Source organism: Schistocerca americana, unplaced genomic scaffold (assembly GCF_021461395.2).
Source record: "Schistocerca americana isolate TAMUIC-IGC-003095 unplaced genomic scaffold, iqSchAmer2.1 HiC_scaffold_204, whole genome shotgun sequence".
Taxonomy (NCBI): domain Eukaryota; kingdom Metazoa; phylum Arthropoda; class Insecta; order Orthoptera; family Acrididae; genus Schistocerca; species Schistocerca americana.
In genome coordinates, this window is record NW_025725911.1 from 71,051 (window position 1) to 96,688 (window position 25,638).

A 25,638-nucleotide genomic window follows, 5' to 3' on the forward strand; every position below is an offset into this window, starting at 1 on the left:
CGTCGCACCAATATTCAGCCGTTTCATAGACGTCTCGTTTTTAACACAAACGTAGAAACTAAATCCCTGAGCCTATCGCTGATACTTCCTCGGCGAGAAACGCTTATTACAGAAAATTTAGACTAAACGAAGGTTCCACCGAGATTCGAACTCGGATCGCTGGATTCAGAGTCCAGAGTGCTAACCGTTACACCATGGAACCAGACACGAGTATGGGACGCGTAAATACATTTAGCAGTATTCTGACGTACTTCAGACACTTCCTACTTGCATTTTTTAACCTAATTGACACGATCGAGCATTATAAAACTTAATCTGGGCAATGTTTGCAGTTGCAGCCGATGACTGCATTTCCTGTGCGTCTATATGGGCGCGCTGAGTAGCAGTGTGTGGAAACGAAAGACAGGGACGGACGTAAAGCAATCAGAACGAACAGGAAAGTATGCAGAGCCTCTGGTAGCTCAGTTGGTAGAGCGGTGGACTGTAGTGGAGGATTCACAGTTATCCATAGGTCGCTGGTTCAAATCCGGCCCAGAGGACTGTTTTTCTAATCTCAGGAGCAAAGAGGCTCCAGAGCATGCCCACTCGGTCAGAACCTCCCTATGTTTTAAACCTATTTTAAAGGAAATTCATTTGCTCAGCTTGTAATAGCTAGTTGATAATCATGGGATTCTTAGCCTTCGTAGGATAATGATATTTCTCCGAATTATCGTAAAATTGCTTGCTCTTACAGGCATTACTCGTTTAATGTGCTATATAGGTCACATCGTCGCACCAATATTCAGCCGTTTCATAGACGTCTCGTTTTTAACACAAACGTAGAAACTAAATCCCTGAGCCTATCGCTGATACTTCCTCGGCGAGAAACGCTTATTACAGAAAATTTAGACTAAACGAAGGTTCCACCGAGATTCGAACTCGGATCGCTGGATTCAGAGTCCAGAGTGCTAACCGTTACACCATGGAACCAGACACGAGTATGGGACGCGTAAATACATTTAGCAGTATTCTGACGTACTTCAGACACTTCCTACTTGCATTTTTTAACCTAATTGACACGATCGAGCATTATAAAACTTAATCTGGGCAATGTTTGCAGTTGCAGCCGATGACTGCATTTCCTGTGCGTCTATATGGGCGCGCTGAGTAGCAGTGTGTGGAAACGAAAGACAGGGACGGACGTAAAGCAATCAGAACGAACAGGAAAGTATGCAGAGCCTCTGGTAGCTCAGTTGGTAGAGCGGTGGACTGTAGTGGAGGATTCACAGTTATCCATAGGTCGCTGGTTCAAATCCGGCCCAGAGGACTGTTTTTCTAATCTCAGGAGCAAAGAGGCTCCAGAGCATGCCCACTCGGTCAGAACCTCCCTATGTTTTAAACCTATTTTAAAGGAAATTCATTTGCTCAGCTTGTAATAGCTAGTTGATAATCATGGGATTCTTAGCCTTCGTAGGATAATGATATTTCTCCGAATTATCGTAAAATTGCTTGCTCTTACAGGCATTACTCGTTTAATGTGCTATATAGGTCACATCGTCGCACCAATATTCAGCCGTTTCATAGACGTCTCGTTTTTAACACAAACGTAGAAACTAAATCCCTGAGCCTATCGCTGATACTTCCTCGGCGAGAAACGCTTATTACAGAAAATTTAGACTAAACGAAGGTTCCACCGAGATTCGAACTCGGATCGCTGGATTCAGAGTCCAGAGTGCTAACCGTTACACCATGGAACCAGACACGAGTATGGGACGCGTAAATACATTTAGCAGTATTCTGACGTACTTCAGACACTTCCTACTTGCATTTTTTAACCTAATTGACACGATCGAGCATTATAAAACTTAATCTGGGCAATGTTTGCAGTTGCAGCCGATGACTGCATTTCCTGTGCGTCTATATGGGCGCGCTGAGTAGCAGTGTGTGGAAACGAAAGACAGGGACGGACGTAAAGCAATCAGAACGAACAGGAAAGTATGCAGAGCCTCTGGTAGCTCAGTTGGTAGAGCGGTGGACTGTAGTGGAGGATTCACAGTTATCCATAGGTCGCTGGTTCAAATCCGGCCCAGAGGACTGTTTTTCTAATCTCAGGAGCAAAGAGGCTCCAGAGCATGCCCACTCGGTCAGAACCTCCCTATGTTTTAAACCTATTTTAAAGGAAATTCATTTGCTCAGCTTGTAATAGCTAGTTGATAATCATGGGATTCTTAGCCTTCGTAGGATAATGATATTTCTCCGAATTATCGTAAAATTGCTTGCTCTTACAGGCATTACTCGTTTAATGTGCTATATAGGTCACATCGTCGCACCAATATTCAGCCGTTTCATAGACATCTCGTTTTTAACACAAACGTAGAAACTAAATCCCTGAGCCTATCGCTGATACTTCCTCGGCGAGAAACGCTTATTACAGAAAATTTAGACTAAACGAAGGTTCCACCGAGATTCGAACTCGGATCGCTGGATTCAGAGTCCAGAGTGCTAACCGTTACACCATGGAACCAGACACGAGTATGGGACGCGTAAATACATTTAGCAGTATTCTGACGTACTTCAGACACTTCCTACTTGCATTTTTTAACCTAATTGACACGATCGAGCATTATAAAACTTAATCTGGGCAATGTTTGCAGTTGCAGCCGATGACTGCATTTCCTGTGCGTCTATATGGGCGCGCTGAGTAGCAGTGTGTGGAAACGAAAGACAGGGACGGACGTAAAGCAATCAGAACGAACAGGAAAGTATGCAGAGCCTCTGGTAGCTCAGTTGGTAGAGCGGTGGACTGTAGTGGAGGATTCACAGTTATCCATAGGTCGCTGGTTCAAATCCGGCCCAGAGGACTGTTTTTCTAATCTCAGGAGCAAAGAGGCTCCAGAGCATGCCCACTCGGTCAGAACCTCCCTATGTTTTAAACCTATTTTAAAGGAAATTCATTTGCTCAGCTTGTAATAGCTAGTTGATAATCATGGGATTCTTAGCCTTCGTAGGATAATGATATTTCTCCGAATTATCGTAAAATTGCTTGCTCTTACAGGCATTACTCGTTTAATGTGCTATATAGGTCACATCGTCGCACCAATATTCAGCCGTTTCATAGACGTCTCGTTTTTAACACAAACGTAGAAACTAAATCCCTGAGCCTATCGCTGATACTTCCTCGGCGAGAAACGCTTATTACAGAAAATTTAGACTAAACGAAGGTTCCACCGAGATTCGAACTCGGATCGCTGGATTCAGAGTCCAGAGTGCTAACCGTTACACCATGGAACCAGACACGAGTATGGGACGCGTAAATACATTTAGCAGTATTCTGACGTACTTCAGACACTTCCTACTTGCATTTTTTAACCTAATTGACACGATCGAGCATTATAAAACTTAATCTGGGCAATGTTTGCAGTTGCAGCCGATGACTGCATTTCCTGTGCGTCTATATGGGCGCGCTGAGTAGCAGTGTGTGGAAACGAAAGACAGGGACGGACGTAAAGCAATCAGAACGAACAGGAAAATATGCAGAGCCTCTGGTAGCTCAGTTGGTAGAGCGGTGGACTGTAGTGGAGGATTCACAGTTATCCATAGGTCGCTGGTTCAAATCCGGCCCAGAGGACTGTTTTTCTAATCTCAGGAGCAAAGAGGCTCCAGAGCATGCCCACTCGGTCAGAACCTCCCTATGTTTTAAACCTATTTTAAAGGAAATTCATTTGCTCAGCTTGTAATAGCTAGTTGATAATCATGGGATTCTTAGCCTTCGTAGGATAATGATATTTCTCCGAATTATCGTAAAATTGCTTGCTCTTACAGGCATTACTCGTTTAATGTGCTATATAGGTCACATCGTCGCACCAATATTCAGCCGTTTCATAGACGTCTCGTTTTTAACACAAACGTAGAAACTAAATACCTGAGCCTATCGCTGATACTTCCTCGGCGAGAAACGCTTATTACAGAAAATTTAGACTAAACGAAGGTTCCACCGAGATTCGAACTCGGATCGCTGGATTCAGAGTCCAGAGTGCTAACCGTTACACCATGGAACCAGACACGAGTATGGGACGCGTAAATACATTTAGCAGTATTCTGACGTACTTCAGACACTTCCTACTTGCATTTCTTAACCTAATTGACACGATCGAGCATTATAAAACTTAATCTGGGCAATGTTTGCAGTTGCAGCCGATGACTGCATTTCCTGTGCGTCTATATGGGCGCGCTGAGTAGCAGTGTGTGGAAACGAAAGACAGGGACGGACGTAAAGCAATCAGAACGAACAGGAAAGTATGCAGAGCCTCTGGTAGCTCAGTTGGTAGAGCGGTGGACTGTAGTGGAGGATTCACAGTTATCCATAGGTCGCTGGTTCAAATCCGGCCCAGAGGACTGTTTTTCTAATCTCAGGAGCAGAGCATGCCCACTCGGTCAGAACCTCCCTATGTTTTAAACCTATTTTAAAGGAAATTCATTTGCTCAGCTTGTAATAGCTAGTTGATAATCATGGGATTCTTAGCCTTCGTAGGATAATGATATTTCTCCGAATTATCGTAAAATTGCTTGCTCTTACAGGCATTACTCGTTTAATGTGCTATATAGGTCACATCGTCGCACCAATATTCAGCCGTTTCATAGACGTCTCGTTTTTAACACAAACGTAGAAACTAAATCCCTGAGCCTATCGCTGATACTTCCTCGGCGAGAAACGCTTATTACAGAAAATTTAGACTAAACGAAGGTTCCACCGAGATTCGAACTCGGATCGCTGGATTCAGAGTCCAGAGTGCTAACCGTTACACCATGGAACCAGACACGAGTATGGGACGCGTAAATACATTTAGCAGTATTCTGACGTACTTCAGACACTTCCTACTTGCATTTTTTAACCTAATTGACACGATCGAGCATTATAAAACTTAATCTGGGCAATGTTTGCAGTTGCAGCCGATGACTGCATTTCCTGTGCGTCTATATGGGCGCGCTGAGTAGCAGTGTGTGGAAACGAAAGACAGGGACGGACGTAAAGCAATCAGAACGAACAGGGAAGTATGCAGAGCCTCTGGTAGCTCAGTTGGTAGAGCTTTGGACTGTAGTGGAGGATTCACAGTTATCCATAGGTCGCTGGTTCAAATCCGGCCCAGAGGACTGTTTTTCTAATCTCAGGAGCAAAGAGGCTCCAGAGCATGCCCACTCGGTCAGAACCTCCCTATGTTTTAAACCTATTTTAAAGGAAATTCATTTGCTCAGCTTGTAATAGCTAGTTGATAATCATGGGATTCTTAGCCTTCGTAGGATAATGATATTTCTCCGAATTATCGTAAAATTGCTTGCTCTTACAGGCATTACTCGTTTAATGTGCTATATAGGTCACATCGTCGCACCAATATTCAGCCGTTTCATAGACGCCTCGTTTTTAACACAAACGTAGAAACTAAATCCCTGAGCCTATCGCTGATACTTCCTCGGCGAGAAACGCTTATTACAGAAAATTTAGACTAAACGAAGGTTCCACCGAGATTCGAACTCGGATCGCTGGATTCAGAGTCCAGAGTGCTAACCGTTACACCATGGAACCAGACACGAGTATGGGACGCGTAAATACATTTAGCAGTATTCTGACGTACTTCAGACACTTCCTACTTGCATTTTTTAACCTAATTGACACGATCGAGCATTATAAAACTTAATCTGGGCAATGTTTGCAGTTGCAGCCGATGACTGCATTTCCTGTGCGTCGATATGGGCGCGCTGAGTAGCAGTGTGTGGAAACGAAAGACAGGGACGGACGTAAAGCAATCAGAACGAACAGGAAAGTATGCAGAGCCTCTGGTAGCTCAGTTGGTAGAGCGGTGGACTGTAGTGGAGGATTCACAGTTATCCATAGGTCGCTGGTTCAAATCCGGCCCAGAGGACTGTTTTTCTAATCTCAGGAGCAAAGAGGCTCCAGAGCATGCCCACTCGGTCAGAACCTCCCTATGTTTTAAACCTATTTTAAAGGAAATTCATTTGCTCAGCTTGTAATAGCTAGTTGATAATCATGGGATTCTTAGCCTTCGTAGGATAATGATATTTCTCCGAATTATCGTAAAATTGCTTGCTCTTACAGGCATTACTCGTTTAATGTGCTATATAGGTCACATCGTCGCACCAATATTCAGCCGTTTCATAGACGTCTCGTTTTTAACACAAACGTAGAAACTAAATCCCTGAGCCTATCGCTGATACTTCCTCGGCGAGAAACGCTTATTACAGAAAATTTAGACTAAACGAAGGTTCCACCGAGATTCGAACTCGGATCGCTGGATTCAGAGTCCAGAGTGCTAACCGTTACACCATGGAACCAGACACGAGTATGGGACGCGTAAATACATTTAGCAGTATTCTGACGTACTTCAGACACTTCCTACTTGCATTTTTTAACCTAATTGACACGATCGAGCATTATAAAACTTAATCTGGGCAATGTTTGCAGTTGCAGCCGATGACTGCATTTCCTGTGCGTCTATATGGGCGCGCTGAGTAGCAGTGTGTGGAAACGAAAGACAGGGACGGACGTAAAGCAATCAGAACGAACAGGAAAGTATGCAGAGCCTCTGGTAGCTCAGTTGGTAGAGCGGTGGACTGTAGTGGAGGATTCACAGTTATCCATAGGTCGCTGGTTCAAATCCGGCCCAGAGGACTGTTTTTCTAATCTCAGGAGCAAAGAGGCTCCAGAGCATGCCCACTCGGTCAGAACCTCCCTATGTTTTAAACCTATTTTAAAGGAAATTCATTTGCTCAGCTTGTAATAGCTAGTTGATAATCATGGGATTCTTAGCCTTCGTAGGATAATGATATTTCTCCGAATTATCGTAAAATTGCTTGCTCTTACAGGCATTACTCGTTTAATGTGCTATATAGGTCACATCGTCGCACCAATATTCAGCCGTTTCATAGACGTCTCGTTTTTAACACAAACGTAGAAACTAAATCCCTGAGCCTATCGCTGATACTTCCTCGGCGAGAAACGCTTATCACAGAAAATTTAGACTAAACGAAGGTTCCACCGAGATTCGAACTCGGATCGCTGGATTCAGAGTCCAGAGTGCTAACCGTTACACCATGGAACCAGACACGAGTATGGGACGCGTAAATACATTTAGCAGTATTCTGACGTACTTCAGACACTTCCTACTTGCATTTTTTAACCTAATTGACACGATCGAGCTTTATAAAACTTAATCTGGGCAATGTTTGCAGTTGCAGCCGAAGACTGCATTTCCTGTGCGTCTATATGGGCGCGCTGAGTAGCAGTGTGTGGAAACGAAAGACAGGGACGGACGTAAAGCAATCAGAACGAACAGGAAAGTATGCAGAGCCTCTGGTAGCTCAGTTGGTAGAGCGGTGGACTGTAGTGGAGGATTCACAGTTATCCATAGGTCGCTGGTTCAAATCCGGCCCAGAGGACTGTTTTTCTAATCTCAGGAGCAAAGAGGCTCCAGAGCATGCCCACTCGGTCAGAACCTCCCTATGTTTTAAACCTATTTTAAAGGAAATTCATTTGCTCAGCTTGTAATAGCTAGTTGATAATCATGGGATTCTTAGCCTTCGTAGGATAATGATATTTCTCCGAATTATCGTAAAATTGCTTGCTCTTACAGGCATTACTCGTTTAATGTGCTATATAGGTCACATCGTCGCACCAATATTCAGCCGTTTCATAGACGTCTCGTTTTTAACACAAACGTAGAAACTAAATCCCTGAGCCTATCGCTGATACTTCCTCGGCGAGAAACGCTTATTACAGAAAATTTAGACTAAACGAAGGTTCCACCGAGATTCGAACTCGGATCGCTGGATTCAGAGTCCAGAGTGCTAACCGTTACACCATGGAACCAGACACGAGTATGGGACGCGTAAATACATTTAGCAGTATTCTGACGTACTTCAGACACTTCCTACTTGCATTTTTTAACCTAATTGACACGATCGAGCATTATAAAACTTAATCTGGGCAATGTTTGCAGTTGCAGCCGATGACTGCATTTCCTGTGCGTCTATATTGGCGCGCTGAGTAGCAGTGTGTGGAAACGAAAGACAGGGACGGACGTAAAGCAATCAGAACGAACAGGAAAGTATGCAGAGCCTCTGGTAGCTCAGTTGGTAGAGCGGTGGACTGTAGTGGAGGATTCACAGTTATCCATAGGTCGCTGGTTCAAATCCGGCCCAGAGGACTGTTTTTCTAATCTCAGGAGCAAAGAGGCTCCAGAGCATGCCCACTCGGTCAGAACCTCCCTATGTTTTAAACCTATTTTAAAGGAAATTCATTTGCTCAGCTTGTAATAGCTAGTTGATAATCATGGGATTCTTAGCCTTCGTAGGATAATGATATTTCTCCGAATTATCGTAAAATTGCTTGCTCTTACAGGCATTACTCGTTTAATGTGCTATATAGGTCACATCGTCGCACCAATATTCAGCCGTTTCATAGACGTCTCGTTTTTAACACAAACGTAGAAACTAAATCCCTGAGCCTATCGCTGATACTTCCTCGGCGAGAAACGCTTATTACAGAAAATTTAGACTAAACGAAGGTTCCACCGAGATTCGAACTCGGATCGCTGGATTCGGAGTCCAGAGTGCTAACCGTTACACCATGGAACCAGACACGAGTATGGGACGCGTAAATACATTTAGCAGTATTCTGACGTACTTCAGACACTTCCTACTTGCATTTTTTAACCTAATTGACACGATCGAGCATTATAAAACTTAATCTGGGCAATGTTTGCAGTTGCAGCCGATGACTGCATTTCCTGTGCGTCTATATGGGCGCGCTGAGTAGCAGTGTGTGGAAACGAAAGACAGGGACGGACGTAAAGCAATCAGAACGAACAGGAAAGTATGCAGAGCCTCTGGTAGCTCAGTTGGTAGAGCGGTGGACTGTAGTGGAGGATTCACAGTTATCCATAGGTCGCTGGTTCAAATCCGGCCCAGAGGACTGTTTTTCTAATCTCAGGAGCAAAGAGGCTCCAGAGCATGCCCACTCGGTCAGAACCTCCCTATGTTTTAAACCTATTTTAAAGGAAATTCATTTGCTCAGCTTGTAATAGCTAGTTGATAATCATGGGATTCTTAGCCTTCGTAGGATAATGATATTTCTCCGAATTATCGTAAAATTGCTTGCTCTTACAGGCATTACTCGTTTAATGTGCTATATAGGTCACATCGTCGCACCAATATTCAGCCGTTTCATAGACGTCTCGTTTTTAACACAAACGTAGAAACTAAATCCCTGAGCCTATCGCTGATACTTCCTCGGCGAGAAACGCTTATTACAGAAAATTTAGACTAAACGAAGGTTCCACCGAGATTCGAACTCGGATCGCTGGATTCAGAGTCCAGAGTGCTAACCGTTACACCATGGAACCAGACACGAGTATGGGACGCGTAAATACATTTAGCAGTATTCTGACGTACTTCAGACACTTCCTACTTGCATTTTTTAACCTAATTGACACGATCGAGCATTATAAAACTTAATCTGGGCAATGTTTGCAGTTGCAGCCGATGACTGCATTTCCTGTGCGTCTATATGGGCGCGCTGAGTAGCAGTGTGTGGAAACGAAAGACAGGGACGGACGTAAAGCAATCAGAACGAACAGGAAAGTATGCAGAGCCTCTGGTAGCTCAGTTGGTAGAGCGGTGGACTGTAGTGGAGGATTCACAGTTATCCATAGGTCGCTGGTTCAAATCCGGCCCAGAGGACTGTTTTTCTAATCTCAGGAGCAAAGAGGCTCCAGAGCATGCCCACTCGGTCAGAACCTCCCTATGTTTTAAACCTATTTTAAAGGAAATTCATTTGCTCAGCTTGTAATAGCTAGTTGATAATCATGGGATTCTTAGCCTTCGTAGGATAATGATATTTCTCCGAATTATCGTAAAATTGCTTGCTCTTACAGGCATTACTCGTTTAATGTGCTATATAGGTCACATCGTCGCACCAATATTCAGCCGTTTCATAGACGTCTCGTTTTTAACACAAACGTAGAAACTAAATCCCTGAGCCTATCGCTGATACTTCCTCGGCGAGAAACGCTTATTACAGAAAATTTAGACTAAACGAAGGTTCCACCGAGATTCGAACTCGGATCGCTGGATTCAGAGTCCAGAGTGCTAACCGTTACACCATGGAACCAGACACGAGTATGGGACGCGTAAATACATTTAGCAGTATTCTGACGTACTTCAGACACTTCCTACTTGCATTTTTTAACCTAATTGACACGATCGAGCATTATAAAACTTAATCTGGGCAATGTTTGCAGTTGCAGCCGATGACTGCATTTCCTGTGCGTCTATATGGGCGCGCTGAGTAGCAGTGTGTGGAAACGAAAGACAGGGACGGACGTAAAGCAATCAGAACGAACAGGAAAGTATGCAGAGCCTCTGGTAGCTCAGTTGGTAGAGCGGTGGACTGTAGTGGAGGATTCACAGTTATCCATAGGTCGCTGGTTCAAATCCGGCCCAGAGGACTGTTTTTCTAATCTCAGGAGCAACGAGGCTCCAGAGCATGCACACTCGGTCAGATCCTCCCTATGTTTTAAACCTATTTTAAAGGAAATTCATTTGCTCAGCTTGTAATAGCTAGTTGATAATCATGGGATTCTTAGCCTTCGTAGGATAATGATATTTCTCCGAATTATCGTAAAATTGCTTGCTCTTACAGGCATTACTCGTTTAATGTGCTATATAGGTCACATCGTCGCACCAATATTCAGCCGTTTTATAGACGTCTCGTTTTTAACACAAACGTAGAAACTAAATCCCTGAGCCTATCGCTGATACTTCCTCGGCGAGAAACGCTTATTACAGAAAATTTAGACTAAACAAAGGTTCCACCGAGATTCGAACTCGGATCGCTGGATTCAGAGTCCAGAGTGCTAACCGTTACACCATGGAACCAGACACGAGTATGGGACGCGTAAATACATTTAGCAGTATTCTGACGTACTTCAGACACTTCCTACTTGCATTTTTTAACCTAATTGACACGATCGAGCATTATAAAACTTAATCTGGGCAATGTTTGCAGTTGCAGCCGATGACTGCATTTCCTGTGCGTCTATATGGGCGCGCTGAGTAGCAGTGTGTGGAAACGAAAGACAGGGACGGACGTAAAGCAATCAGAACGAACAGGAAAGTATGCAGAGCCTCTGGTAGCTCAGTTGGTAGAGCGGTGGACTGTAGTGGAGGATTCACAGTTATCCATAGGTCGCTGGTTCAAATCCGGCCCAGAGGACTGTTTTTCTAATCTCAGGAGCAAAGAGGCTCCAGAGCATGCCCACTCGGTCAGAACCTCCCTATGTTTTAAACCTATTTTAAAGGAAATTCATTTGCTCAGCTTGTAATAGCTAGTTGATAATCATGGGATTCTTAGCCTTCGTAGGATAATGATATTTCTCCGAATTATCGTAAAATTGCTTGCTCTTACAGGCATTACTCGTTTAATGTGCTATATAGGTCACATCGTCGCACCAATATTCAGCCGTTTCATAGACGTCTCGTTTTTAACACAAACGTAGAAACTAAATCCCTGAGCCTATCGCTGATACTTCCTCGGCGAGAAACGCTTATTACAGAAAATTTAGACTAAACGAAGGTTCCACCGAGATTCGAACTCGGATCGCTGGATTCAGAGTCCAGAGTGCTAACCGTTACACCATGGAACCAGACACGAGTATGGGACGCGTAAATACATTTAGCAGTATTCTGACGTACTTCAGACACTTCCTACTTGCATTTTTTAACCTAATTGACACGATCGAGCATTATAAAACTTAATCTGGGCAATGTTTGCAGTTGCAGCCGATGACTGCATTTCCTGTGCGTCTATATGGGCGTGCTGAGTAGCAGTGTGTGGAAACGAAAGACAGGGACGGACGTAAAGCAATCAGAACGAACAGGAAAGTATGCAGAGCCTCTGGTAGCTCAGTTGGTAGAGCGGTGGACTGTAGTGGAGGATTCACAGTTATCCATAGGTCGCTGGTTCAAATCCGGCCCAGAGGACTGTTTTTCTAATCTCAGGAGCAAAGAGGCTCCAGAGCATGCCCACTCGGTCAGAACCTCCCTATGTTTTAAACCTATTTTAAAGGAAATTCATTTGCTCAGCTTGTAATAGCTAGTTGATAATCATGGGATTCTTAGCCTTCGTAGGATAATGATATTTCTCCTAATTATCGTAAAATTGCTTGCTCTTACAGGCATTACTCGTTTAATGTGCTATATAGGTCACATCGTCGCACCAATATTCAGCCGTTTCATAGACGTCTCGTTTTTAACACAAACGTAGAAACTAAATCCCTGAGCCTATCGCTGATACTTCCTCGGCGAGAAACGCTTATTACAGAAAATTTAGACTAAACGAAGGTTCCACCGAGATTCGAACTCGGATCGCTGGATTCAGAGTCCAGAGTGCTAACCGTTACACCATGGAACCAGACACGAGTATGGGACGCGTAAATACATTTAGCAGTATTCTGACGTACTTCAGACACTTCCTACTTGCATTTTTAACCTAATTGACACGATCGAGCATTATAAAACTTAATCTGGGCAATGTTTGCAGTTGCAGCCGATGACTGCATTTCCTGTGCGTCTATATGGGCGCGCTGAGTAGCAGTGTGTGGAAACGAAAGACAGGGACGGACGTAAAGCAATCAGAACGAACAGGAAAGTATGCAGAGCCTCTGGTAGCTCAGTTGGTAGAGCGGTGGACTGTAGTGGAGGATTCACAGTTATCCATAGGTCGCTGGTTCAAATCCGGCCCAGAGGACTGTTTTTCTAATCTCAGGAGCAAAGAGGCTCCAGAGCATGCCCACTCGGTCAGAACCTCCCTATGTTTTAAACCTATTTTAAAGGAAATTCATTTGCTCAGCTTGTAATAGCTAGTTGATAATCATGGGATTCTTAGCCTTCGTAGGATAATGATATTTCTCCGAATTATCGTAAAATTGCTTGCTCTTACAGGCATTACTCGTTTAATGTGCTATATAGGTCACATCGTCGCACCAATATTCAGCCGTTTCATAGACGTCTCGTTTTTAACACAAACGTAGAAACTAAATCCCTGAGCCTATCGCTGATACTTCCTCGGCGAGAAACGCTTATTACAGAAAATTTAGACTAAACGAAGGTTCCACCGAGATTCGAACTCGGATCGCTGGATTCAGAGTCCAGAGTGCTAACCGTTACACCATGGAACCAGACACGAGTATGGGACGCGTAAATACATTTAGCAGTATTCTGACGTACTTCAGACACTTCCTACTTGCATTTCTTAACCTAATTGACACGATCGAGCATTATAAAACTTAATCTGGGCAATGTTTGCAGTTGCAGCCGATGACTGCATTTCCTGTGCGTCTATATGGGCGCGCTGAGTAGCAGTGTGTGGAAACGAAAGACAGGGACGGACGTAAAGCAATCAGAACGAACAGGAAAGTATGCAGAGCCTCTGGTAGCTCAGTTGGTAGAGCGGTGGACTGTAGTGGAGGATTCACAGTTATCCATAGGTCGCTGGTTCAAATCCGGCCCAGAGGACTGTTTTTCTAATCTCAGGAGCAAAGAGGCTCCAGAGCATGCCCACTCGGTCAGAACCTCCCTATGTTTTAAACCTATTTTAAAGGAAATTCATTTGCTCAGCTTGTAATAGCTAGTTGATAATCATGGGATTCTTAGCCTTCGTAGGATAATGATATTTCTCCGAATTATCGTAAAATTGCTTGCTCTTACAGGCATTACTCGTTTAATGTGCTATATAGGTCACATCGTCGCACCAATATTCAGCCGTTTCATAGACGTCTCGTTTTTAACACAAACGTAGAAACTAAATCCCTGAGCCTATCGCTGATACTTCCTCGGCGAGAAACGCTTATTACAGAAAATTTAGACTAAACGAAGGTTCCACCGAGATTCGAACTCGGATCGCTGGATTCAGAGTCCAGAGTGCTAACCGTTACACCATGGAACCAGACACGAGTATGGGACGCGTAAATACATTTAGCAGTATTCTGACGTACTTCAGACACTTCCTACTTGCATTTCTTAACCTAATTGACACGATCGAGCATTATAAAACTTAATCTGGGCAATGTTTGCAGTTGCAGCCGATGACTGCATTTCCTGTGCGTCTATATGGGCGCGCTGAGTAGCAGTGTGTGGAAACGAAAGACAGGGACGGACGTAAAGCAATCAGAACGAACAGGAAAGTATGCAGAGCCTCTGGTAGCTCAGTTGGTAGAGCGGTGGACTGTAGTGGAGGATTCACAGTTATCCATAGGTCGCTGGTTCAAATCCGGCCCAGAGGACTGTTTTTCTAATCTCAGGAGCAAAGAGGCTCCAGAGCATGCCCACTCGGTCAGAACCTCCCTATGTTTTAAACCTATTTTAAAGGAAATTCATTTGCTCAGCTTGTAATAGCTAGTTGATAATCATGGGATTCTTAGCCTTCGTAGGATAATGATATTTCTCCGAATTATCGTAAAATTGCTTGCTCTTACAGGCATTACTCGTTTAATGTGCTATATAGGTCACATCGTCGCACCAATATTCAGCCGTTTCATAGACGTCTCGTTTTTAACACAAACGTAGAAACTAAATCCCTGAGCCTATCGCTGATACTTCCTCGGCGAGAAACGCTTATTACAGAAAATTTAGACTAAACGAAGGTTCCACCGAGATTCGAACTCGGATCGCTGGATTCAGAGTCCAGAGTGCTAACCGTTACACCATGGAACCAGACACGAGTATGGGACGCGTAAATACATTTAGCAGTATTCTGACGTACTTCAGACACTTCCTACTTGCATTTTTTAACCTAATTGACACGATCGAGCATTATAAAACTTAATCTGGGCAATGTTTGCAGTTGCAGCCGATGACTGCATTTCCTGTGCGTCTATATGGGCGCGCTGAGTAGCAGTGTGTGGAAACGAAAGACAGGGACGGACGTAAAGCAATCAGAACGAACAGGAAAGTATGCAGAGCCTCTGGTAGCTCAGTTGGTAGAGCGGTGGACTGTAGTGGAGGATTCACAGTTATCCATAGGTCGCTGGTTCAAATCCGGCCCAGAGGACTGTTTTTCTAATCTCAGGAGCAAAGAGGCTCCAGAGCATGCCCACTCGGTCAGAACCTCCCTATGTTTTAAACCTATTTTAAAGGAAATTCATTTGCTCAGCTTGTAATAGCTAGTTGATAATCATGGGATTCTTAGCCTTCGTAGGATAATGATATTTCTCCGAATTATCGTAAAATTGCTTGCTCTTACAGGCATTACTCGTTTAATGTGCTATATAGGTCACATCGTCGCACCAATATTCAGCCGTTTCATAGACGTCTCGTTTTTAACACAAACGTAGAAACTAAATCCCTGAGCCTATCGCTGATACTTCCTCGGCGAGAAACGCTTATTACAGAAAATTTAGACTAAACGAAGGTTCCACCGAGATTCGAACTCGGATCGCTGGATTCAGAGTCCAGAGTGCTAACCGTTACACCATGGAACCAGACACGAGTATGGGACGCGTAAATACATTTAGCAGTATTCTGACGTACTTCAGACACTTCCTACTTGCATTTTTTAACCTAATTGACACGATCGAGCATTATAAAACTTAATCTGGGCAATGTTTGCAGTTGCAGCCGATGACTGCATTTCCTGTGCGTCTATATGGGCGCGCTGAGTAGCAGTGTGTGGAAACGAAAGACAGGGACGGACGTAAAGCAATCAGAACGAACAGGAAAGTATGCAGAGCCTCTGGTAGCTCAGTTGGTAGAGCGGTGGACTGTAGTGGAGGATTCACAGTTATCCATAGGTCGCTGGTTCAAATCCGGCCCAGAGGACTGTTTTTCTAATCTCAGGAGCAAAGAGGCTCCAGAGCATGCCCACTCGGTCAGAACCTCCCTATGTTTTAAACCTATTTTAAAGGAAATTCATTTGCTCAGCTTGTAATAGCTAGTTGATAATCATGGGATTCTTAGCCTTCGTAGGATAATGATATTTCTCCGAATTATCGTAAAATTGCTTGCTCTTACAGGCATTACTCGTTTAATGTGCTATATAGGTCACATCGTCGCACCAATATTCAGCCGTTTCATAGACGTCTCGTTTTTAACACAAACGTAGAAACTAAATCCCTGAGCCTATCGCTGATACTTCCTCGGCGAGAAACGCTTATTACAGAAAATTTAGACTAAACGAAGGTTCCACCGAGATTCGAACTCGGATCGCTGGATTCAGAGTCCAGAGTGCTAACCGTTGCACCATGGAACCAGACACGAGTATGGGACGCGTAAATACATTTAGCAGTATTCTGACGTACTTCAGACACTTCCTACTTGCATTTTTTAACCTAATTGACACGATCGAGCATTATAAAACTTAATCTGGGCAATGTTTGCAGTTGCAGCCGATGACTGCATTTCCTGTGCGTCTATATGGGCGCGCTGAGTAGCAGTGTGTGGAAACGAAAGACAGGGACGGACGTAAAGCAATCAGAACGAACAGGAAAGTATGCAGAGCCTCTGGTAGCTCAGTTGGTAGAGCGGTGGACTGTAGTGGAGGATTCACAGTTATCCATAGGTCGCTGGTTCAAATCCGGCCCAGAGGACTGTTTTTCTAATCTCAGGAGCAAAGAGGCTCCAGAGCATGCCCACTCGGTCAGAACCTCCCTATGTTTTAAACCTATTTTAAAGGAAATTCATTTGCTCAGCTTGTAATAGCTAGTTGATAATCATGGGATTCTTAGCCTTCGTAGGATAATGATATTTCTCCGAATTATCGTAAAATTGCTTGCTCTTACAGGCATTACTCGTTTAATGTGCTATATAGGTCACATCGTCGCACCAATATTCAGCCGTTTCATAGACGTCTCGTTTTTAACACAAACGTAGAAACTAAATCCCTGAGCCTATCGCTGATACTTCCTCGGCGAGAAACGCTTATTACAGAAAATTTAGACTAAACGAAGGTTCCACCGAGATTCGAACTCGGATCGCTGGATTCAGAGTCCAGAGTGCTAACCGTTACACCATGGAACCAGACACGAGTATGGGACGCGTAAATACATTTAGCAGTATTCTGACGTACTTCAGACACTTCCTACTTGCATTTCTTAACCTAATTGACACGATCGAGCATTATAAAACTTAATCTGGGCAATGTTTGCAGTTGCAGCCGATGACTGCATTTCCTGTGCGTCTATATGGGCGCGCTGAGTAGCAGTGTGTGGAAACGAAAGACAGGGACGGACGTAAAGCAATCAGAACGAACAGGAAAGTATGCAGAGCCTCTGGTAGCTCAGTTGGTAGAGCGGTGGACTGTAGTGGAGGATTCACAGTTATCCATAGGTCGCTGGTTCAAATCCGGCCCAGAGGACTGTTTTTCTAATCTCAGGAGCAAAGAGGCTCCAGAGCATGCCCACTCGGTCAGAACCTCCCTATGTTTTAAACCTATTTTAAAGGAAATTCATTTGCTCAGCTTGTAATAGCTAGTTGATAATCATGGGATTCTTAGCCTTCGTAGGATAATGATATTTCTCCGAATTATCGTAAAATTGCTTGCTCTTACAGGCATTACTCGTTTAATGTGCTATATAGGTCACATCGTCGCACCAATATTCAGCCGTTTCATAGACGTCTCGTTTTTAACACAAACGTAGAAACTAAATCCCTGAGCCTATCGCTGATACTTCCTCGGCGAGAAACGCTTATTACAGAAAATTTAGACTAAACGAAGGTTCCACCGAGATTCGAACTCGGATCGCTGGATTCAGAGTCCAGAGTGCTAACCGTTACACCATGGAACCAGACACGAGTATGGGACGCGTAAATACATTTAGCAGTATTCTGACGTACTTCAGACACTTCCTACTTGCATTTTTTAACCTAATTGACACGATCGAGCATTATAAAACTTAATCTGGGCAATGTTTGCAGTTGCAGCCGATGACTGCATTTCCTGTGCGTCTATATGGGCGCGCTGAGTAGCAGTGTGTGGAAACGAAAGACAGGGACGGACGTAAAGCAATCAGAACGAACAGGAAAGTATGCAGAGCCTCTGGTAGCTCAGTTGGTAGAGCGGTGGACTGTAGTGGAGGATTCACAGTTATCCATAGGTCGCTGGTTCAAATCCGGCCCAGAGGACTGTTTTTCTAATCTCAGGAGCAAAGAGGCTCCAGAGCATGCCCACTCGGTCAGAACCTCCCTATGTTTTAAACCTATTTTAAAGGAAATTCATTTGCTCAGCTTGTAATAGCTAGTTGATAATCATGGGATTCTTAGCCTTCGTAGGATAATGATATTTCTCCGAATTATCGTAAAATTGCTTGCTCTTACAGGCATTACTCGTTTAATGTGCTATATAGGTCACATCGTCGCACCAATATTCAGCCGTTTCATAGACGTCTCGTTTTTAACACAAACGTAGAAACTAAATCCCTGAGCCTATCGCTGATACTTCCTCGGCGAGAAACGCTTATTACAGAAAATTTAGACTAAACGAAGGTTCCACCGAGATTCGAACTCGGATCGCTGGATTCAGAGTCCAGAGTGCTAACCGTTACACCATGGAACCAGACACGAGTATGGGACGCGTAAATACATTTAGCAGTATTCTGACGTACTTCAGACACTTCCTACTTGCATTTTTTAACCTAATTGACACGATCGAGCATTATAAAACTTAATCTGGGCAATGTTTGCAGTTGCAGCCGATGACTGCATTTCCTGTGCGTCTATATGGGCGCGCTGAGTAGCAGTGTGTGGAAACGAAAGACAGGGACGGACGTAAAGCAATCAGAACGAACAGGAAAGTATGCAGAGCCTCTGGTAGCTCAGTTGGTAGAGCGGTGGACTGTAGTGGAGGATTCACAGTTATCCATAGGTCGCTGGTTCAAATCCGGCCCAGAGGACTGTTTTTCTAATCTCAGGAGCAAAGAGGCTCCAGAGCATGCCCACTCGGTCAGAACCTCCCTATGTTTTAAACCTATTTTAAAGGAAATTCATTTGCTCAGCTTGTAATAGCTAGTTGATAATCATGGGATTCTTAGCCTTCGTAGGATAATGATATTTCTCCGAATTATCGTAAAATTGCTTGCTCTTACAGGCATTACTCGTTTAATGTGCTATATAGGTCACATCGTCGCACCAATATTCAGCCGTTTCATAGACGTCTCGTTTTTAACACAAACGTAGAAACTAAATCCCTGAGCCTATCGCTGATACTTCCTCGGCGAGAAACGCTTATTACAGAAAATTTAGACTAAACGAAGGTTCCACCGAGATTCGAACTCGGATCGCTGGATTCAGAGTCCAGAGTGCTAACCGTTACACCATGGAACCAGACACGAGTATGGGACGCGTAAATACATTTAGCAGTATTCTGACGTACTTCAGACACTTCCTACTTGCATTTTTTAACCTAATTGACACGATCGAGCATTATAAAACTTAATCTGGGCAATGTTTGCAGTTGCAGCCGATGACTGCATTTCCTGTGCGTCTATATGGGCGCGCTGAGTAGCAGTGTGTGGAAACGAAAGACAGGGACGGACGTAAAGCAATCAGAACGAACAGGAAAGTATGCAGAGCCTCTGGTAGCTCAGTACGCAGTCGCGGCCGAGACGCCGTAGCGGTCGGACGTGTGTGTTGCGTACGTGTTGCTGCCCTCGCCGCTCGCGTGCTTGCTGCTGTTTACAGCTTCTCAGTGTTTGTAAGTAACGATAAAAGCGCCTTATAATGGAGGCTAGATACCGCAGGTGCAATCTTAAAGTTGAGTTCCCGTTCGGCTGTGAACGACCTACTGTACTCGATATCGACGACTGGCTTTTTGACCAATTAGGTTTGCGAGACGGTGATGTTAATGGTTTGCAGTATGATTTTCTCGCTAACGCTCTGTACGTTGGTCTTAAAACTGATGACGTGTGTCATAGGGTTATGACGACAACAGAAGGTTCTTCTAATTTTCGTACCTCGAAAGGCGAAGTTTTGAAAGTTGGGATCAGTTATGCTGGCTTAGGTTTGAGAACGGTCCGCGTCTTTAACTTACCTTTCGAAATGGAATTCGAGCACATCAAGCGAACGCTTGAACCGTATGGCAAAGTCATTCATATCTCTGGCGAGAAGTGGCAGGGGAACAGGCATTTCAATGTCGACAATGGTGTCCGTAACGTCAAGATTGATCTGCATCGCCATATACCGTCCTTTGTAACTGTACGTGGCTTTAAGGCCTTAGTTGTTTACGACGGACAACCACGCACCTGCGTTATTTGTGGGTCCCCTGATCATATAAAGGCAGGATGTCCACGTATTAAGTCCCCTCGCCGCGAATTTCGACCTCTCCTTGGTGCGGAGAGTGCCGAGACGGGAGACAAGTTGACGTACGCGCAGACTTTGGCGGACTCGCCTGTCTTGCAGCGGCCGACCATACTGGCGGCCGCGTCCGAACCTTGCCCGGCCGACGCCGCCACCGGGGTACAGCCTCCGGCCTCCGCTGCCGATCATAGTCAAAGTGCCGCCGATCATCGCGATCGTCAGACTGATAACATACCTGACCTCCCACCTGCCGGCCAGTTGCGCTTTGAAGGGGAGAAAACGTCAGCTCCGCACCAAAGTCGTCAGCAGTTGACGTCTGTAGTTCCTACTCCCACGAAAACACCGACTGTGCTATCTGGTTCACCTTCCGGTAAGGTGAAAGGCTCCGCCATCGGCGTCGATACCGCATCCGTCGGTGGCCCGACAACTTCTGGCAAAGCCAGTTTCAAACAACCGGCCGCCAGATCTAAACGTGCTGCTCGGAAACAAAGTCAAGAGGAACTAGACGAGTTGGAAAGTAAGCTGTTGCGAACCCAGAAAATCCTCAAGAAGACTTCCTCTGACGTGTTGTTGCCCAACACAGAGGGGAACGGTACATCCAAGCCGCAAGAGGATGGTGGTTCTATGCATGTCGATGCCCGTACAGGTGAACCAATGGAAACGACGGCCCCAGAAATACCTGCGACGACCACTTCGTGGTCTGAGGACGTGGAACGAGACTCGTAGACTTAGGGATGACACAAGCGTACAAGATTGCCACAATTAATGTCAATAGAATCGTCTCAGACGTTAAATGGAAGAGCTTACGTGATTACTTGTACGCAGCAGACGTCGACATAGCCATGTTACAAGAAGTTGTTTCCCCTAAGGTCGAAGATATTCCCAGCTATGAAGCCATTGTGAACATAGGCGATGAATGTGGTACAGCGATTCTATATAAAGTCGGCATTCAGTGTGAATTAGACACCTTGCTAGAAACTGGGCGCGGGATCACGGCAAAACTAAACGGGTTGCTTTTAGTAAATATTTATGCCCCAACTGGGTCTGACGGTCGACGCGACAGGCGCGACTTTTACAGAGAGGACGTAGTACGCCTCTTCACTAACGTCCGACATAATATAATATTAGGCGGGGATTTTAATTGTGTGTTACGCCGCGAGGACCAGTGCCCAAATTTTAATTTTTGTGAAGAGTTAAAAGTTTTAACTGATGGTTTAGGTCTGATAGATATCTGGACCCATCTTCGTCCACAGGCTCAGGCGTACACCTACGTGTGCCATAGTTCAGCAAGTCGATTAGACAGACTATATGTCACCAAAGGATTCCTGCACAATGTAATTGACTGTGAGATATGGCCTGTCAATTTTTCTGATCATTGTGCCTTCCATATAACAGTCAACGCTACTAAGCAAACAACATTTTTGGGACGCGGTGTATGGCAGCTAAATCTCTCTCTCCTCGATGACGTCGAACTGCGACACTCCCTCGTCCGCACTTGGGACAAGTGTATGCGCAATCAAGCGAGATACACACGACGTGTAGTTTGGTGGACCGAATTCGTTAAGCCGCAATTAAAGAAATGTATGATCCAATATGCACGGGAAACAGCATACTGGAGGAAGCGCACATTAGAATTTTATTTCTCATGTTTGCGCGAGTTGTACGGTGATCCTTCACGGATCATCAGCCACAACCTTCAAATCAAACGCATTAAAGCCAAAATTACAACTCTGGTGCGGCGGTCACTGGACGGTCCTAAAGTAAGAGCGCGGACTGGGACTGATATTATGAAGGAAAGGCCTTCAATTTTCCATGTTATAAGAGAAGCTAAACGTGGACGGCAGAAGCTACTCCACAATCTTCAAGACGACCGAGGACGGGTATACATCACGCAGACCGACATCAAAAATCATGTTGTCACATACTATACGAATCTTTATGCAGAGCCGGAAATCGATTCATCAATGGAAGAAATTCTTTTATCTCCCATTGCAACGACAGTTACCCCTGACGACAATGTTCACCTTCTGGAAAATGTCACGAATGAAGACCTCAAGGTTGTCATAACAGGATCACCACGTCACAAAGCGGCAGGATTAGACGGTCTCCCTGTGGAATTTTACGTCCGCTTCTGGGACCTTATTGGTGATGAATTAACACCTATGTACAATGAATTGTTGAACGGTGATCCCTTTCCAATAGACTTTACTGAAGGCATGGTCGTATTGATTCCCAAAAAAGCGCACAGCAGTTCTTTGCACGATTATCGACCCATTACATTGTTGAACACTGATTTTAAAATCCTGACTCGTCTTTTAAATCATAGGCTGAAACCCATTCTCACGACAGTTATCGGTCCGTACCAGACGAGCGTCGGCACAGGTCGGTCTATGACGACTGTTTTATGTGCCTACAGGGACGTCCTACATTTAACTTGGCTCTGTAAATGTCAACTAGGTATTATGGTTTTAGATTTTGAAAAGGCCTTTGACAGGATTAGCCATACGTTTTTAATAAACGTAATGCACAAAATGGGGTTCAATCATCAGTTCCTTCAGCTTTTACAGCACTGCATCGTTGGAACAACATCCCGAATAAAGGTTAATGGTCAACTCACTCCTCGTGTGCCCATCAAACAATCTGTTCGCCAAGGTTGCCCTCTCTCGATGTCGTTGTTTGCCATAGCGGTTGAGCCGCTGTTATTTAATCTGCATGAACAACTCGCCGGCCTCAGGGTCTTTAATGTCAAAACGGTTTGCCATGCTTATGCTGATGACATTAGCGTCATTGTAAATAACACGGATGATATTGACACGGTGCGCCGTCTGACCACACAGTACACGCATTCCTCCGGTGCGTTGATCAATACCTATAAATCTAAAATTCTTCCTCTCGGTCCAATTGATGAATCTATGGTATCCTCTTGGTTGCAACGTGTTGACAAGATTAAGCAACTTGGAATGACTCTGCTGCCGGACCCGCGTGAAATGACCAAGACTAACTGGCAACTTATACTCAACACAGTTCGAGCAACGCTCCAGGAACATAAGACTAGATCTCTGAACCGTCTCCAACGAGCCCAGTTTATCAATGTGTATGTTCTTAGTAAAATCTATCACATCGCCGCCGTGTTGCCAATACCCGATGACATCGCTCACAAGCTGCTTGTTGCCATCTATTGGTTTGTCTGGAGGGGCAATATCTTCAAAACTCCACTTCAAACGTTAACACTGGCTCGCCACGCAGGCGGTTTAGGCATCAAGGATGTACGCTCACAGTGTCTTGCAGTCTTCATAAATAGAACGTCCAAACTACTTCGCAGTAATCACACTGGATTATCGAAGAGCCTCTTTACCTCCTTACTACCTCAGGATGTGCGGCCGCCAATCCATGTTGGGCGCATTAATGAACAGTTGGGATACGTCCGCGTCTATTACACGGAAATCAGTTACCTGCCTCAGTCGCCCCAACATTTTACTACCTCTACCCTTTACACGGAACTGACGAAGCGGCAGCACCAACATCCGATCGAAACAAAACATCCGGAAAAAACGTGGCGCCGTATATGGGCGAACATCAGCAACCCCATTCTGCCGTTGGACGTAGCGTCGGTATGGTATGATATTGTCAATGAAAAGATCATCACAGGCGAAAAGCTGCATAAAATAAAACTGCGTCCTACACCATACTGTACTCGTTGTCAGCTTCTCGATACCCTGGCTCACACCTTCGTTTGCAGAGAGAATGTCGTCATCTGGAACTGGACGAGGAAAAAGCTGTCGGTTCTCAACAGGACGTCGGAACATACGATAACTGTGGAAGATGTGATACATCCGGATTGGCGATTGTTCCCCGCCGCGAAGAATAATAGTTACGCCTGGCTCCTTGGACATTGTGCATACTACATTGTTACCAAACATCATGCAGATCTCAGCGCCTTTATTTTGTATCTTCAGGACCAACATTATCATTTGAAACAATGTCCTAAGTATAAACAGTTGTTTCAGAACTTTCTTATCTGCACTGTCCCTCCAACCTGAGAGACGTTCTACATTGGCTTACTTCCTCTCTGGAAACACAACTTTTACATACTTGCAACGCGCCCACACGTCACAGGACATGTACCCACGCCAGTCAAGGACACACAATGTTTCAAGAAGAAATGTTATATATTCTAGACGCAATTAAGTTTTTTTTTTTTTTTTTTTTTTTTTTTTTTTTTTTTTTTTTTTACAGTGGCAGCGCACTGCAACATGTTAAATGAATAACTAACAAGAAGACCGTTAGTTGGTTTAATCCTAGAGGAGGAAAACGGGACATCGTGGTCAGGCCTCGGGTTTCGACCCCTGACCGCCTTGCCCCTGACGCCTCCTTTTGGGAAAATAATAATTAGGAAAAAAAAAAAAAGAAAAAAAAAAAAAGAAAAAAAAAAAAAAATCTAACATAGAATTATTAAAAAAAAAAGTGGCAAGGCACAAAAAAAAAAAAAAAAAAAAAAAAAAACAAAAAAAAAAAAAGTGGCGCAATTGGTTAGCGCACGGTACTTGTAAGGCAGTAGCCGTAAAAAAAAAAAAAAAAAAAAAAAAAAAAAAAAAAAAAAAAAAAAAAAAAAGTTGGTAGAGCGGTGGACTGTAGTGGAAAAAAAAAAAAAAAAAAAAAGTGGCAGAGCGCAAAAAAAAAAAAAAAAAAAAAAAAAAAAAGTTGGTAGAGCGGTGGACTGTAGTGGAGGATTCACAGTTATCCATAGGTCGCTGGTTCAAATCCGGCCCAGAGGACTGTTTTTCTAATCTCAGGAGCAAAGAGGCTCCAGAGCATGCCCACTCGGTCAGAACCTCCCTATGTTTTAAACCTATTTTAAAGGAAATTCATTTGCTCAGCTTGTAATAGCTAGTTGATAATCATGGGATTCTTAGCCTTCGTAGGATAATGATATTTCTCCGAATTATCGTAAAATTGCTTGCTCTTACAGGCATTACTCGTTTAATGTGCTATATAGGTCACATCGTCGCACCAATATTCAGCCGTTTCATAGACGTCTCGTTTTTAACACAAACGTAGAAACTAAATCCCTGAGCCTATCGCTGATACTTCCTCGGCGAGAAACGCTTATTACAGAAAATTTAGACTAAACGAAGGTTCCACCGAGATTCGAACTCGGATCGCTGGATTCAGAGTCCAGAGTGCTAACCGTTACACCATGGAACCAGACACGAGTATGGGACGCGTAAATACATTTAGCAGTATTCTGACGTACTTCAGACACTTCCTACTTGCATTTTTTAACCTAATTGACACGATCGA

General features: G+C 44.2%; 52 non-coding genes across 52 annotated transcripts; 25 read left to right on the forward strand and 27 right to left on the reverse strand.

Annotated features, from left to right (window-relative positions):
- Positions 1–130: 130 nt before the first annotated feature.
- Positions 131–202, reverse strand: Trnaq-cug. Its single transcript has one exon. It is a non-coding gene; the product is annotated as a tRNA-Gln (tRNA).
- A 248-nt stretch (positions 203–450) lies between these two features.
- Positions 451–539, forward strand: Trnay-gua. The gene is given in 2 exon segments: positions 451–487; positions 504–539. It is a non-coding gene; the product is annotated as a tRNA-Tyr (tRNA).
- Positions 540–897: 358 nt separating this feature from the next.
- Trnaq-cug lies at positions 898–969 on the reverse strand. The gene has a single exon. It is a non-coding gene; the product is annotated as a tRNA-Gln (tRNA).
- Positions 970–1,217: 248 nt separating this feature from the next.
- On the forward strand, positions 1,218–1,306 carry Trnay-gua. The gene is given in 2 exon segments: positions 1,218–1,254; positions 1,271–1,306. It is a non-coding gene; the product is annotated as a tRNA-Tyr (tRNA).
- A 358-nt stretch (positions 1,307–1,664) lies between these two features.
- Positions 1,665–1,736, reverse strand: Trnaq-cug. Its single transcript has one exon. It is a non-coding gene; the product is annotated as a tRNA-Gln (tRNA).
- A 248-nt stretch (positions 1,737–1,984) lies between these two features.
- Positions 1,985–2,073, forward strand: Trnay-gua. The gene is given in 2 exon segments: positions 1,985–2,021; positions 2,038–2,073. It is a non-coding gene; the product is annotated as a tRNA-Tyr (tRNA).
- A 358-nt stretch (positions 2,074–2,431) lies between these two features.
- On the reverse strand, positions 2,432–2,503 carry Trnaq-cug. Its single transcript has one exon. It is a non-coding gene; the product is annotated as a tRNA-Gln (tRNA).
- Positions 2,504–2,751: 248 nt separating this feature from the next.
- Positions 2,752–2,840, forward strand: Trnay-gua. The gene is given in 2 exon segments: positions 2,752–2,788; positions 2,805–2,840. It is a non-coding gene; the product is annotated as a tRNA-Tyr (tRNA).
- Positions 2,841–3,198: 358 nt separating this feature from the next.
- Trnaq-cug lies at positions 3,199–3,270 on the reverse strand. Its single transcript has one exon. It is a non-coding gene; the product is annotated as a tRNA-Gln (tRNA).
- A 248-nt stretch (positions 3,271–3,518) lies between these two features.
- On the forward strand, positions 3,519–3,607 carry Trnay-gua. The gene is given in 2 exon segments: positions 3,519–3,555; positions 3,572–3,607. It is a non-coding gene; the product is annotated as a tRNA-Tyr (tRNA).
- A 358-nt stretch (positions 3,608–3,965) lies between these two features.
- On the reverse strand, positions 3,966–4,037 carry Trnaq-cug. The gene has a single exon. It is a non-coding gene; the product is annotated as a tRNA-Gln (tRNA).
- Positions 4,038–4,285: 248 nt separating this feature from the next.
- On the forward strand, positions 4,286–4,374 carry Trnay-gua. The gene is given in 2 exon segments: positions 4,286–4,322; positions 4,339–4,374. It is a non-coding gene; the product is annotated as a tRNA-Tyr (tRNA).
- Positions 4,375–4,721: 347 nt separating this feature from the next.
- Trnaq-cug lies at positions 4,722–4,793 on the reverse strand. Its single transcript has one exon. It is a non-coding gene; the product is annotated as a tRNA-Gln (tRNA).
- A 248-nt stretch (positions 4,794–5,041) lies between these two features.
- On the forward strand, positions 5,042–5,130 carry Trnay-gua. Its single transcript is given in 2 exon segments — positions 5,042–5,078; positions 5,095–5,130. It is a non-coding gene; the product is annotated as a tRNA-Tyr (tRNA).
- Positions 5,131–5,488: 358 nt separating this feature from the next.
- On the reverse strand, positions 5,489–5,560 carry Trnaq-cug. Its single transcript has one exon. It is a non-coding gene; the product is annotated as a tRNA-Gln (tRNA).
- Positions 5,561–5,808: 248 nt separating this feature from the next.
- On the forward strand, positions 5,809–5,897 carry Trnay-gua. Its single transcript is given in 2 exon segments — positions 5,809–5,845; positions 5,862–5,897. It is a non-coding gene; the product is annotated as a tRNA-Tyr (tRNA).
- A 358-nt stretch (positions 5,898–6,255) lies between these two features.
- On the reverse strand, positions 6,256–6,327 carry Trnaq-cug. The gene has a single exon. It is a non-coding gene; the product is annotated as a tRNA-Gln (tRNA).
- Positions 6,328–6,575: 248 nt separating this feature from the next.
- Positions 6,576–6,664, forward strand: Trnay-gua. The gene is given in 2 exon segments: positions 6,576–6,612; positions 6,629–6,664. It is a non-coding gene; the product is annotated as a tRNA-Tyr (tRNA).
- Positions 6,665–7,022: 358 nt separating this feature from the next.
- On the reverse strand, positions 7,023–7,094 carry Trnaq-cug. The gene has a single exon. It is a non-coding gene; the product is annotated as a tRNA-Gln (tRNA).
- A 248-nt stretch (positions 7,095–7,342) lies between these two features.
- On the forward strand, positions 7,343–7,431 carry Trnay-gua. The gene is given in 2 exon segments: positions 7,343–7,379; positions 7,396–7,431. It is a non-coding gene; the product is annotated as a tRNA-Tyr (tRNA).
- Positions 7,432–7,789: 358 nt separating this feature from the next.
- Trnaq-cug lies at positions 7,790–7,861 on the reverse strand. Its single transcript has one exon. It is a non-coding gene; the product is annotated as a tRNA-Gln (tRNA).
- A 248-nt stretch (positions 7,862–8,109) lies between these two features.
- Trnay-gua lies at positions 8,110–8,198 on the forward strand. Its single transcript is given in 2 exon segments — positions 8,110–8,146; positions 8,163–8,198. It is a non-coding gene; the product is annotated as a tRNA-Tyr (tRNA).
- Positions 8,199–8,556: 358 nt separating this feature from the next.
- On the reverse strand, positions 8,557–8,628 carry Trnar-ccg. Its single transcript has one exon. It is a non-coding gene; the product is annotated as a tRNA-Arg (tRNA).
- Positions 8,629–8,876: 248 nt separating this feature from the next.
- Trnay-gua lies at positions 8,877–8,965 on the forward strand. Its single transcript is given in 2 exon segments — positions 8,877–8,913; positions 8,930–8,965. It is a non-coding gene; the product is annotated as a tRNA-Tyr (tRNA).
- A 358-nt stretch (positions 8,966–9,323) lies between these two features.
- Positions 9,324–9,395, reverse strand: Trnaq-cug. Its single transcript has one exon. It is a non-coding gene; the product is annotated as a tRNA-Gln (tRNA).
- A 248-nt stretch (positions 9,396–9,643) lies between these two features.
- Positions 9,644–9,732, forward strand: Trnay-gua. Its single transcript is given in 2 exon segments — positions 9,644–9,680; positions 9,697–9,732. It is a non-coding gene; the product is annotated as a tRNA-Tyr (tRNA).
- A 358-nt stretch (positions 9,733–10,090) lies between these two features.
- Positions 10,091–10,162, reverse strand: Trnaq-cug. Its single transcript has one exon. It is a non-coding gene; the product is annotated as a tRNA-Gln (tRNA).
- Positions 10,163–10,410: 248 nt separating this feature from the next.
- Positions 10,411–10,499, forward strand: Trnay-gua. The gene is given in 2 exon segments: positions 10,411–10,447; positions 10,464–10,499. It is a non-coding gene; the product is annotated as a tRNA-Tyr (tRNA).
- Positions 10,500–10,857: 358 nt separating this feature from the next.
- Trnaq-cug lies at positions 10,858–10,929 on the reverse strand. Its single transcript has one exon. It is a non-coding gene; the product is annotated as a tRNA-Gln (tRNA).
- A 248-nt stretch (positions 10,930–11,177) lies between these two features.
- Trnay-gua lies at positions 11,178–11,266 on the forward strand. Its single transcript is given in 2 exon segments — positions 11,178–11,214; positions 11,231–11,266. It is a non-coding gene; the product is annotated as a tRNA-Tyr (tRNA).
- Positions 11,267–11,624: 358 nt separating this feature from the next.
- Positions 11,625–11,696, reverse strand: Trnaq-cug. Its single transcript has one exon. It is a non-coding gene; the product is annotated as a tRNA-Gln (tRNA).
- A 248-nt stretch (positions 11,697–11,944) lies between these two features.
- Trnay-gua lies at positions 11,945–12,033 on the forward strand. The gene is given in 2 exon segments: positions 11,945–11,981; positions 11,998–12,033. It is a non-coding gene; the product is annotated as a tRNA-Tyr (tRNA).
- Positions 12,034–12,391: 358 nt separating this feature from the next.
- On the reverse strand, positions 12,392–12,463 carry Trnaq-cug. The gene has a single exon. It is a non-coding gene; the product is annotated as a tRNA-Gln (tRNA).
- A 247-nt stretch (positions 12,464–12,710) lies between these two features.
- On the forward strand, positions 12,711–12,799 carry Trnay-gua. Its single transcript is given in 2 exon segments — positions 12,711–12,747; positions 12,764–12,799. It is a non-coding gene; the product is annotated as a tRNA-Tyr (tRNA).
- A 358-nt stretch (positions 12,800–13,157) lies between these two features.
- Trnaq-cug lies at positions 13,158–13,229 on the reverse strand. The gene has a single exon. It is a non-coding gene; the product is annotated as a tRNA-Gln (tRNA).
- A 248-nt stretch (positions 13,230–13,477) lies between these two features.
- On the forward strand, positions 13,478–13,566 carry Trnay-gua. The gene is given in 2 exon segments: positions 13,478–13,514; positions 13,531–13,566. It is a non-coding gene; the product is annotated as a tRNA-Tyr (tRNA).
- Positions 13,567–13,924: 358 nt separating this feature from the next.
- Trnaq-cug lies at positions 13,925–13,996 on the reverse strand. Its single transcript has one exon. It is a non-coding gene; the product is annotated as a tRNA-Gln (tRNA).
- Positions 13,997–14,244: 248 nt separating this feature from the next.
- Positions 14,245–14,333, forward strand: Trnay-gua. Its single transcript is given in 2 exon segments — positions 14,245–14,281; positions 14,298–14,333. It is a non-coding gene; the product is annotated as a tRNA-Tyr (tRNA).
- Positions 14,334–14,691: 358 nt separating this feature from the next.
- On the reverse strand, positions 14,692–14,763 carry Trnaq-cug. The gene has a single exon. It is a non-coding gene; the product is annotated as a tRNA-Gln (tRNA).
- Positions 14,764–15,011: 248 nt separating this feature from the next.
- On the forward strand, positions 15,012–15,100 carry Trnay-gua. Its single transcript is given in 2 exon segments — positions 15,012–15,048; positions 15,065–15,100. It is a non-coding gene; the product is annotated as a tRNA-Tyr (tRNA).
- A 358-nt stretch (positions 15,101–15,458) lies between these two features.
- Positions 15,459–15,530, reverse strand: Trnaq-cug. The gene has a single exon. It is a non-coding gene; the product is annotated as a tRNA-Gln (tRNA).
- Positions 15,531–15,778: 248 nt separating this feature from the next.
- Positions 15,779–15,867, forward strand: Trnay-gua. Its single transcript is given in 2 exon segments — positions 15,779–15,815; positions 15,832–15,867. It is a non-coding gene; the product is annotated as a tRNA-Tyr (tRNA).
- A 358-nt stretch (positions 15,868–16,225) lies between these two features.
- Trnaq-cug lies at positions 16,226–16,297 on the reverse strand. Its single transcript has one exon. It is a non-coding gene; the product is annotated as a tRNA-Gln (tRNA).
- Positions 16,298–16,545: 248 nt separating this feature from the next.
- On the forward strand, positions 16,546–16,634 carry Trnay-gua. Its single transcript is given in 2 exon segments — positions 16,546–16,582; positions 16,599–16,634. It is a non-coding gene; the product is annotated as a tRNA-Tyr (tRNA).
- A 358-nt stretch (positions 16,635–16,992) lies between these two features.
- Trnaq-cug lies at positions 16,993–17,064 on the reverse strand. The gene has a single exon. It is a non-coding gene; the product is annotated as a tRNA-Gln (tRNA).
- Positions 17,065–17,312: 248 nt separating this feature from the next.
- On the forward strand, positions 17,313–17,401 carry Trnay-gua. Its single transcript is given in 2 exon segments — positions 17,313–17,349; positions 17,366–17,401. It is a non-coding gene; the product is annotated as a tRNA-Tyr (tRNA).
- A 358-nt stretch (positions 17,402–17,759) lies between these two features.
- On the reverse strand, positions 17,760–17,831 carry Trnaq-cug. Its single transcript has one exon. It is a non-coding gene; the product is annotated as a tRNA-Gln (tRNA).
- A 248-nt stretch (positions 17,832–18,079) lies between these two features.
- Positions 18,080–18,168, forward strand: Trnay-gua. Its single transcript is given in 2 exon segments — positions 18,080–18,116; positions 18,133–18,168. It is a non-coding gene; the product is annotated as a tRNA-Tyr (tRNA).
- A 358-nt stretch (positions 18,169–18,526) lies between these two features.
- Positions 18,527–18,598, reverse strand: Trnaq-cug. Its single transcript has one exon. It is a non-coding gene; the product is annotated as a tRNA-Gln (tRNA).
- A 248-nt stretch (positions 18,599–18,846) lies between these two features.
- On the forward strand, positions 18,847–18,935 carry Trnay-gua. Its single transcript is given in 2 exon segments — positions 18,847–18,883; positions 18,900–18,935. It is a non-coding gene; the product is annotated as a tRNA-Tyr (tRNA).
- Positions 18,936–19,293: 358 nt separating this feature from the next.
- Trnaq-cug lies at positions 19,294–19,365 on the reverse strand. Its single transcript has one exon. It is a non-coding gene; the product is annotated as a tRNA-Gln (tRNA).
- Positions 19,366–25,470: 6,105 nt separating this feature from the next.
- Positions 25,471–25,542, reverse strand: Trnaq-cug. Its single transcript has one exon. It is a non-coding gene; the product is annotated as a tRNA-Gln (tRNA).
- Positions 25,543–25,638: the final 96 nt, after the last annotated feature.